General features: G+C 49.6%; 2 non-coding genes across 2 annotated transcripts; both read left to right on the top strand.

Moving 5' to 3' along the window:
- Nucleotides 1–344: 344 nt before the first annotated feature.
- On the top strand, nt 345–428 carry trnal-uaa (transfer RNA leucine (anticodon UAA)). The gene has a single exon. It is a non-coding gene; the product is annotated as a tRNA-Leu (tRNA).
- Nucleotides 429–7855: 7427 nt separating this feature from the next.
- trnal-uaa (transfer RNA leucine (anticodon UAA)) lies at nt 7856–7938 on the top strand. The gene has a single exon. It is a non-coding gene; the product is annotated as a tRNA-Leu (tRNA).
- The last annotated feature ends 530 nt before the right edge of the window (nt 7939–8468 follow it).

The following is an 8468-nucleotide window of genomic DNA, read 5'->3' as shown; positions in this document are numbered from 1 at the left end:
TCCCCGTGTTTGCGTGGGTTTTCTCTGGGTGCTCCGGTTTCCTCCCACAGTCCAAAGATGTGCGGGTTAGGTTGGTTGGCCATGATAAAAATTGGCCCTTAGTGTTAGGGGGGATTAAATACATGGGGTTACGGGGATAGGGCTTGGGTGGGATGGCTGTCGGTGTAGGGACCGGGTGCTAGGGTTTGGATGATCAGCCATGATCTCATTGAATGGCGGAGAAGGGCCGAATGGCCTACTCCTGTTCCTATGTTTCTATGTCTCTCTCTGCTCTGTGCAACTCTGGGGCAAGGTGGAGCTTGAAGGCCCGATTCTCACAGAGACAGTCTATAAGTCATTCCAACACCAGGATGGCCAAGTGGTTAAGGCTGTTGGACTTAAGATCCAATGGGTTTATACCCGCATGGGTTCAAACCCCACTCCTGGTAGCTCTTTAATTTAAGATCCATTTTCTTTCATCCTGCTCAGCGACACTCATTTGTCATCAGCTGATTCTCCAACAAACAATGAGATGTTTATAGATATGGAAAGAAAGATCTCATATGTAATTCTTAAAGTGCTATTTTGGCAATTGCTGAATCTGCATTTTTCTCTCAGTCTCTGTAACTCTCAACTAATAAAGAGAAGAGATCGTGAAATATTTTTACATCTTTCAGTCTCCACCTCTCTCTGTCTCACTAGCTGTGTCCCTCTCATTCTCTCACTCTCTTTTTCTCTCTCTCTCTCTCTTGCACATTTGTCATGCGCCTCCTTTCTTGTCTCTCTACCTGTCTGTCCCTCTGTCTGTCTCTCTCTCTCTCTGTCTGGCTCTCTCTGTCTGGCTCTGTCTATTTCTCTCTGTCTGTCTCTCTCTGTCTTTCTCTCTCTGGCAGTTTCTCTGTCTTTCTCTCTCTCTCTCTCTCTCTTTGTCCCTGTCTCTCTCTCTGTCTCTCTCTGTATGGCTCTCTGTCTTCCTCTGTCTGTCTCTCTCTGTCTGCCTCTCTCTGTCTGCCTCTCTCTGTCTGGCTCTCTGTCTATTTCTCTCTGTCTGTCTGTCACTGTCTGTTTCTCTCTGTCTGTCTCTCTCTGTCTATCTCTGTCTTTCTCTCTCTGTCAGTTTCTCTGTCTGTCTGTCTCTCTCTCTCTCTCTTTGTCTTTGTCTCTGCCTTTGTCCCTGTCTCTCTCTCTGTCTTTCTCATTTGTCAAGTTCTGTTCACAGCTCAATTCTTGCTCTGGCAAATTATACATGTCAGTTCCTTGTTAGTATAGTGGTGAATATCCCTGCTTATCACGTGGGAGACCGGGGTTCAATTCCCCAACGGGGAGGGTAATTTTAACATTCCAAATTTTAAACCTTTTGGCAACTCCTTAAAAAGTTCCTTGGAAAAGTAGAACAGAAAAAAATCAACTAAAATAATTTTGAAAGATTTACTGTCATATGAAGAACTGTGTAACCACTCCTGCACCAGTTCCTCGTTAGTATAGAGCTCTCTCTCTCTCTGTTTCCCTCTCCCTTTTGTGTGGGGCGCGGAGGAGGGAGAGAGTGACAGAGAGAAAGAGATTAACAGGGTTACGGACTGTCTGTCTGTCTCTCTCTCCTTGTCCTCTTTAACTTTGTGTGTCTCTCTCTGTCTGTGTGTGTCTCTCTCTCTCTCTGCCTCTCTCTGTTTCTCTCTCTCTCTCGCTCTTTGTTTCCCACTCCTTGATCAATCCTCCCTCTGGGTCTGGTGAATGAGCCCAGGTCTGTTCACAGCGCCATTCTTGCTCTGCGCTTCTGCAGAGACTGCACAGCAGCGTCTTCCGTCAGTTCCTCGTTTCACATAATGAAGTATCCCCGCCTGTTACGTGAGAGTCCGGGGTTCAATTCCTGAACGGAAAATAGGCATTTTTTAAGATATCAATCTACAATGATGTACCCTGCTGTGGCTTCAAGTTAAAAAGCTGCAGTGAAAACTTGAAGAGTGAAAATTAATTAATCCCTTTGTCCTCCTTTGTTGAATCCTAAACTGCTCCCAATCCTCAGGTTTGCTGCTTTTTCTGGCCAATTTATATGTCCTCTCCTTGGATCTTATGCTATCCTTAAATTCCCTTGTTAGCCACGGTTGAGTCACCTTTTCCGTTTTATTTTTATGCCAAACTGGGGTGAACAAATTCTGTAGTTCATCCATGCAATCTTTAAATGTTTGTCATTGCCTATCCACCGTAAATCCTCTGAGTAACATTCCCCAATCAATCCTACCCAACTTGTGTCTCAGACCATCGTAGTTTCCTTTATTTAAATTCAGGACCCTAGTCTCTGAGTCAACTATTTCATTCTCCATCTTAATGAAGAATTCGATCATATTATGATCGCTCCTCTCCAAGGGGCCTCATAGAACAAGATTGCTAATTAATCCTTTCTCGTTACTGTGGTAAACCACTGTTGTTGTTGTTGTTGTTGATACACACTGTTGTACCTATGCATGCCTCAACATGCCTCGGCTGGCTCCACCCACACAGGCCCAGGTATAAAGGTGATTGACCTGCAGCCCCCTGCCTTCTTGGAACCCAGTCAACCACGAGAGGCATGCTCTGTTCTTTGCTAATAAAAGCCTTTAGTTACTCTCTTAACTCTCAGTCTTTTATGAGTAATTGATAGCGCATCAATTTTATTAGCAAATGTCGACATTTTGTTTTTGCTAATAAAATTGCTGAACAACAGGCTGCTGCACCAAACGCTGAACAGCAGGCTGCTGCACCAAACGCTGAGCAACAGGAGCTGCTGCGAGCCCTCAGACCAACATGCCTGGACCTAGACCCCCAAGAGGCGGGTTCGGCTACCAAATTCGCGCATTGGCTGCGTTGCTTCGAGGCCTACCTGCAAGCCTCAACTGTGACCCTGGACGAAAACAAGTTGGAAATCCTGGCCTCAAAGGTGAGCCACCAAGTTTATACAATAATCCAGGACGCGACGACCTACGCGGCGGCTATCGGTCTGCTAAAAGGGCAATACGCACGCCCGGTAAATACGGTCTATGCCCGGCACCTCTTAAGATCCCGCAGACAGCAGCCCGGGGAATCGGTGGAGGCCTTCCTACGGGCACTACGGATACTCGGCCGAGACTGCGACTGCAAAGAAGCATCAGCCGCAGCACACACGGAGGGACTGATCCGAGACGCTTTCGTTGCGGGTCTAAGGTCCGACTACTCCCGGCAGAGACTGTTGGAAAAGGGAGAAATGGACCTGAGAAAGGCAGTGTCCCTCGCGCTCTTGCTCGACGCGGCCCACAGGAATATGGACGCCTTCTCCCCTAACCGCTCCGCAACGTGGACGCCACAACCTTGGGTCATGGGACCGCCACCTTCAACTGCTGCTGCGATGTCCAAGGCACAGAAATGTTATTTTTGTGGCCAGGCAAAACACCCCAGAGCACGCTGCCCGGCGAGAAACGCTACCTGCTCCGGGAAGAAAGGACACTATGTCAGCGCCTGCAAAGGTAAAACCGCTAACGCCAGCAGTGCCGCGTGCGAACCGTGGGGGCAGCCATCTTGTCCGCCATCTTGGGCTCCCCCAGCCGCGTGGGGATCGGGACCATGGGCACCGCCATTTTGTCCGCCATCTCGGATGTCTCCAACTTCAACCACGGGGGGCCTGGACTCAACCACCGCCTCATCTGACGACCACATCGACTCGCTCGACCATACGCTGGCCTCCGTGACGCTGGACCAATCTCTCCCTCATCAACTGTCCAGGTCCATGATGGACATTAAGGCAAACGGCCGCGCCACTACCTGCCTTTTTGACAGCGGGAGCACGGAAAGCTTTATCCACCCTGACACGGTGCGGAGTTACTCTCTCCCGGTCCTGCCGACGCGACATCGGATCTCTTTGGCTTCCAAAGCCCAGTCAGTGGACGTCGGTGGCTACTGTGTAGTGACCCTTTCAGTAAGGGGCACAGAATACAAAAATTTGAAACTCCTGGTCCTGCCCCATCTTTGCGCTGCCGTTCTACTGGGGTTGGATTTTCAGTGCAACCTTAAGAGTGTCACATTAGCGTACGACGGACCCCTCCCCCCACTCACAGTCTGCAGCCAGCAGCTTTTAAATCGCCCGCCGCGCACCATTTGCAGCCTCTCCACCCTTAAAGTCCCCCCCCCTCCTTGTTCACTAACCTCAACCGTGACTGTAAGCCCATCGCTACCAAAAGCAGGCGTTACAGTGCTGGGGATAGGAGCTTCATTAAATCCGAGGTAGCAAGACTCCTGAAGGAAGGGATTATTGAAAGTAGCACCAGCCCATGGCGAGCACAAGTGGTGGTAGTGAAGACTGGCGAAAAACAGCGCCTAGTTATTGACTACAGCCAGACGATCAACCGCTACACCCAGCTAGATGCATACCCACTCCCCCGCATATCTGACATGGTCAATCAGATAGCACAATACCGGGTGTTCTCGACGATTGATCTGAAGTCGGCATACCACCAGCTCCCCATCAGGGCTGAGGACCGCCAGTACACAGCTTTTGAAGCTGACGGTCGTCTCTCCCACTTCCTCAGAGTTCCCTTCGGCGTCACCAACGGGGTTTCAGTCTTCCAACGGGAGATGGACCGGATGGTCGACCAGAACGCGCTCCAGGCCACTTTCCCCTATCTAGACAACATCACCATCTGCGGCCGCGACCAGCAGGACCATGATGTTAATCTAGAGAAATTCCTCCGTACGGCCCAGCGGCTGAACCTAACATACAACAAGGACAAATGTATGTTTCGTACCAAGCGCCTCGCCATTCTTGGCTGTGTAGTGGAGAACGGAGTCATCGGCCCCGACCCCGACAGGATGCGCCCCCTTATGGAGCTCCCCCTCCCCCACTGCCAAAAAGCACTGAAGAGATGCCTAGGGTTTTTCTCGTACTATGCTCAGTGGGTGCCGAACTATGCGAACAAAGCCAGACCCCTCATCAAGTCCACCTCCTTCCCCCTGACAGCAGAGGCCTGTGCAGCCTTCACTCTCATAAAAGGAGATATTGCGAAGGCCACAATGCACGCAGTGGATGAGTCCATCCCTTTCCAAGTGGAGAGCGATGCATCCGACTTTGCCCTAGCTGCAACCCTTAACCAGGCGGGGAGACCCGTGGCCTTTTTCTCAAGGACCCTCCAGGGCCCCGAGATACGACACTCCTCTGTCGAAAAGGAGGCCCAGGCTATTGTGGAAGCGGTGCATCACTGGAGGCATTACCTGGCCGGAAAATGATTTACCCTGCTCACTGACCAGCGTTCAGTAGCTTTTATGTTTAATAATAAGCAGAGGGGCAAAATCAAGAACAACAAGATCTTGAGGTGGAGAATCGAATTCTCCACCTACAATTACGATATCTTGTACCGGCCCGGGAAACTCAATGAGCCCCCAGATGCCCTATCACGTGGTACGTGCGCCAACGCGCAGGTCGATAGACTGAAGACCCTCCACAATGACCTCTGCCACCCGGGGGTCACCAGGTTTTTTCACTTCATCAAATCCCGTAACCTGCCCTACTCCATCGAGGAGGTCAGGACCATGACCAGGAACTGCCAAATCTGTGCCGAGTGCAAACCGCATTTTTATAGGCCAGACAGAGCAAGCCTGATCAAAGCCACGCGCCCCTTTGAATGGCTGAGCGTCGATTTTAAAGGGCCCCTCCCCTCCTCCGACCGCAATGTGTACTTCCTCAACATAATTGATGAGTACTCCCGTTTTCCGTTTGCCATCCCTTGCTCAGACATGACCAGTACCACGGTCATTAAATGTCTGAATGACCTCTTCGCCTTGTTCGGTTTCCCTAGCTATATTCATAGCGACAGGGGCTCATCCTTTATGAGCGACGAACTCCGGCAGTACCTGCTCTCGAGAGGTATCGCTACAAGCAGGACCACCAGCTACAACCCCCGGGGGAATGGCCAGGTGGAAAGGGAGAATGCGACGGTCTGGAAGGCAGTCCTTTTAAACTTGAAATCTAAGGGCCTCCCGACCTCTCGCTGGCAGGAAGTCCTCCCTGCGGCGCTCCATTCCATTCGGTCACTGCTCTGTACAGCCACCAATGCTACCCCTCACGAGAGAATGTTCTCCTTCCCCAGGAAGTCCACATCAGGGACCTCGTTACCGACATAGCTGACTTCTCCAGGACCCGTCCTACTGCGGAAGCACGTGAGGTTCCATAAGACGGACCCCCTGGTCGAGAGGGTGAGCCTCCTCCATGCCAACCCTCAGTATGCTTACGTGGTGTACCCGGACGGGCGGGAGGACACAGTCTCCATACGAGACCTCGCACCTTCGGGTGCTCCCGAAACACCCCCCTCGCCATCCACCACTACCCACGCCTACCCCCAGTACGCTTACGTAGCGTACCCAGACGGGCGGGAGGACACAGCCCCCACACGAGATCTCGCACCTTTGGGTGCCCCTGAAACACTACCATTGCCATCCACCACTACCCACAACCCAACCCCACTAGACGGCATGCCGCAGCCCCAGGACCCGTCATTGACCACCCAACCACTCAATGAGACGCCAGACTCAACGTTGGATGCTGCACCATCACCGCTGCCACCACGACGATCAGGACGGCATACAAGGCCACCTGATAGACTTACTTACACGAACCTTTAGTACACTTCACCCCGCCGGACTCAATTTTAAACAAGGGGTGAATGTGGTAAACCACTGTTGTTGTTGTTGTTGTTGATACACACTGTTGTACCTATGCATGCCTCAACATGTCTCGGCTGGCTCCACCCACACAGGCCCAGGTATAAAGGTGATTGACCTGCAGCCCCCTGCTTCTTGGAACCCAGTCAACCACGAGAGGCATGCTCTGTTCTTTGCTAATAAAAGCCTTTAGTTACTCTCTTAACTCTCAGTCTTTTATGAGTAATTGATAGCGCATCAGTTACATAATACCCAGTCTAAGATGGCCTGATCTCTAGTTGGTTCCTTGACATATTGGTCCAGGAAACCATCCCGTAAACACTCCAGGAATTCCTCCTCCACAGTATTGTTACTAATTTGGTTAGCCCAATCTATATGTAGATTAAAGTCACCCATGATAACTGCTGTGCCCTTATTGCATGCATCTCTAATTTCCCATCTAATTGTCTCTTTGAGATGTTTCTTCAATCTGGACTATTTCGGGAGTAAGTGCTCTTATGCTACAGAACGATGGATGAATTTTCTTGAGCGGAGACTGTTTCGGGACTGATTGCTGTTTTGCTCCAGATCGATGGGATTGTGATTTTATCTGAGCAACATTTAAAATCTTGAAAGCCCAGTAGTCGTGGCTGAGTGGTTAAGGCGATGGACTAGAAATCCATTGTGGGTCTCCCCACGCAGGTTTGAATCCTGCCGACTGCAGTTCTAGCATTGTTCATCCCATTTCATTTCAAAATGGAATTAAACACTAGTACAATAGCAAGATGCTGGAAATCTGAAATAACAGCAGAAAATGCTGGAAAAACTCAGCAGGCCAGGCATACATCCATGAAAAAAAAAATAGTCTGCAGTTGGGTGGAATTAAATCCCCACTTTTCAACACCTAGAAGTTTTTCACTTTTTCATTGATCTGCAAGTATGCACGAAATATACGGTCGGAAATAGAACAATAATCAGGCAAATCAGGGTATAAACTAATTTGGCAGGGGTCCATCCTTTCCTGATATGTATACCCTTGCATTTCTGGTATCATCCTTGTAAATCTTCCCTGTACCCTCTCTGTGTCTGTGTGTTTATGCGTGTGTCTCTCTGTGTCGGTCTGTGTGTCTCTATGTGTGTGTCGGTCTGTGTGTCTCTCTCTGCTCTGCTCAACTCTGTGGCAAGGTGGAGCTTGAAGGCCCGATTCTCTCAGAGACAGTCCACAAACAATCCCAGCACCAGGATGGCCGAGTGGTTAAGGCGTTGGACTTAAGATCCAATGGGTTTATACCCACGTGGGTTCGAACCCCACTCCTGGTAATTTTTAAATTTAAGATTCATTTCCTTTCATCCTGCTCAATAACACCCGTTTCTCATCATCTGATTCTCCAACAAACAATGAGATGTTTATAGATATGGAAAGAAAGATCTCATATCTAATTCTTAAAGTCCTATTTTGGCATCTGCTGAATCTGCATTTTTCTCTCACTCTCTGTCACTCTCAACTAACAAAGAGAAGGGATCGTGAAATGTTTTTACATCTTTCAGTCTCCACCACTCTCTGTCTCACTAGCTGTGTCCCTCTTATTCTCTCACTCTCTCTTTTTCTCCCTCTCTGTCTCTCTCTGTCTGTTTCTCTGTCTGTTTCTCTCTGTCTATCTTGCTCTTTGTCTGTCTCTGTCTTTGTCCCTGTCTCTCTCTCTGTCTCTTGCTGTCTTTCTCATTTGTCAAGTTCTGTTCACAGCTCGATTCTTGCAGTGACGAATGTGTCAATTCCTTGTTAGTGTAGCGATGAGTATTCCCGCCTGTTATGTGGGAGATTGGGGTTCAATTCCTCGATGGGGAGGCTG

The sequence above is a fragment of the Somniosus microcephalus genome, unplaced genomic scaffold (genome assembly GCF_052327205.1).
Source record: "Somniosus microcephalus isolate GS21.2 unplaced genomic scaffold, FLI_Smic_1.0 scaffold119, whole genome shotgun sequence".
Taxonomy (NCBI): domain Eukaryota; kingdom Metazoa; phylum Chordata; class Chondrichthyes; order Squaliformes; family Somniosidae; genus Somniosus; species Somniosus microcephalus.
This window is presented reverse-complemented; position numbering and strand designations above follow the sequence as displayed.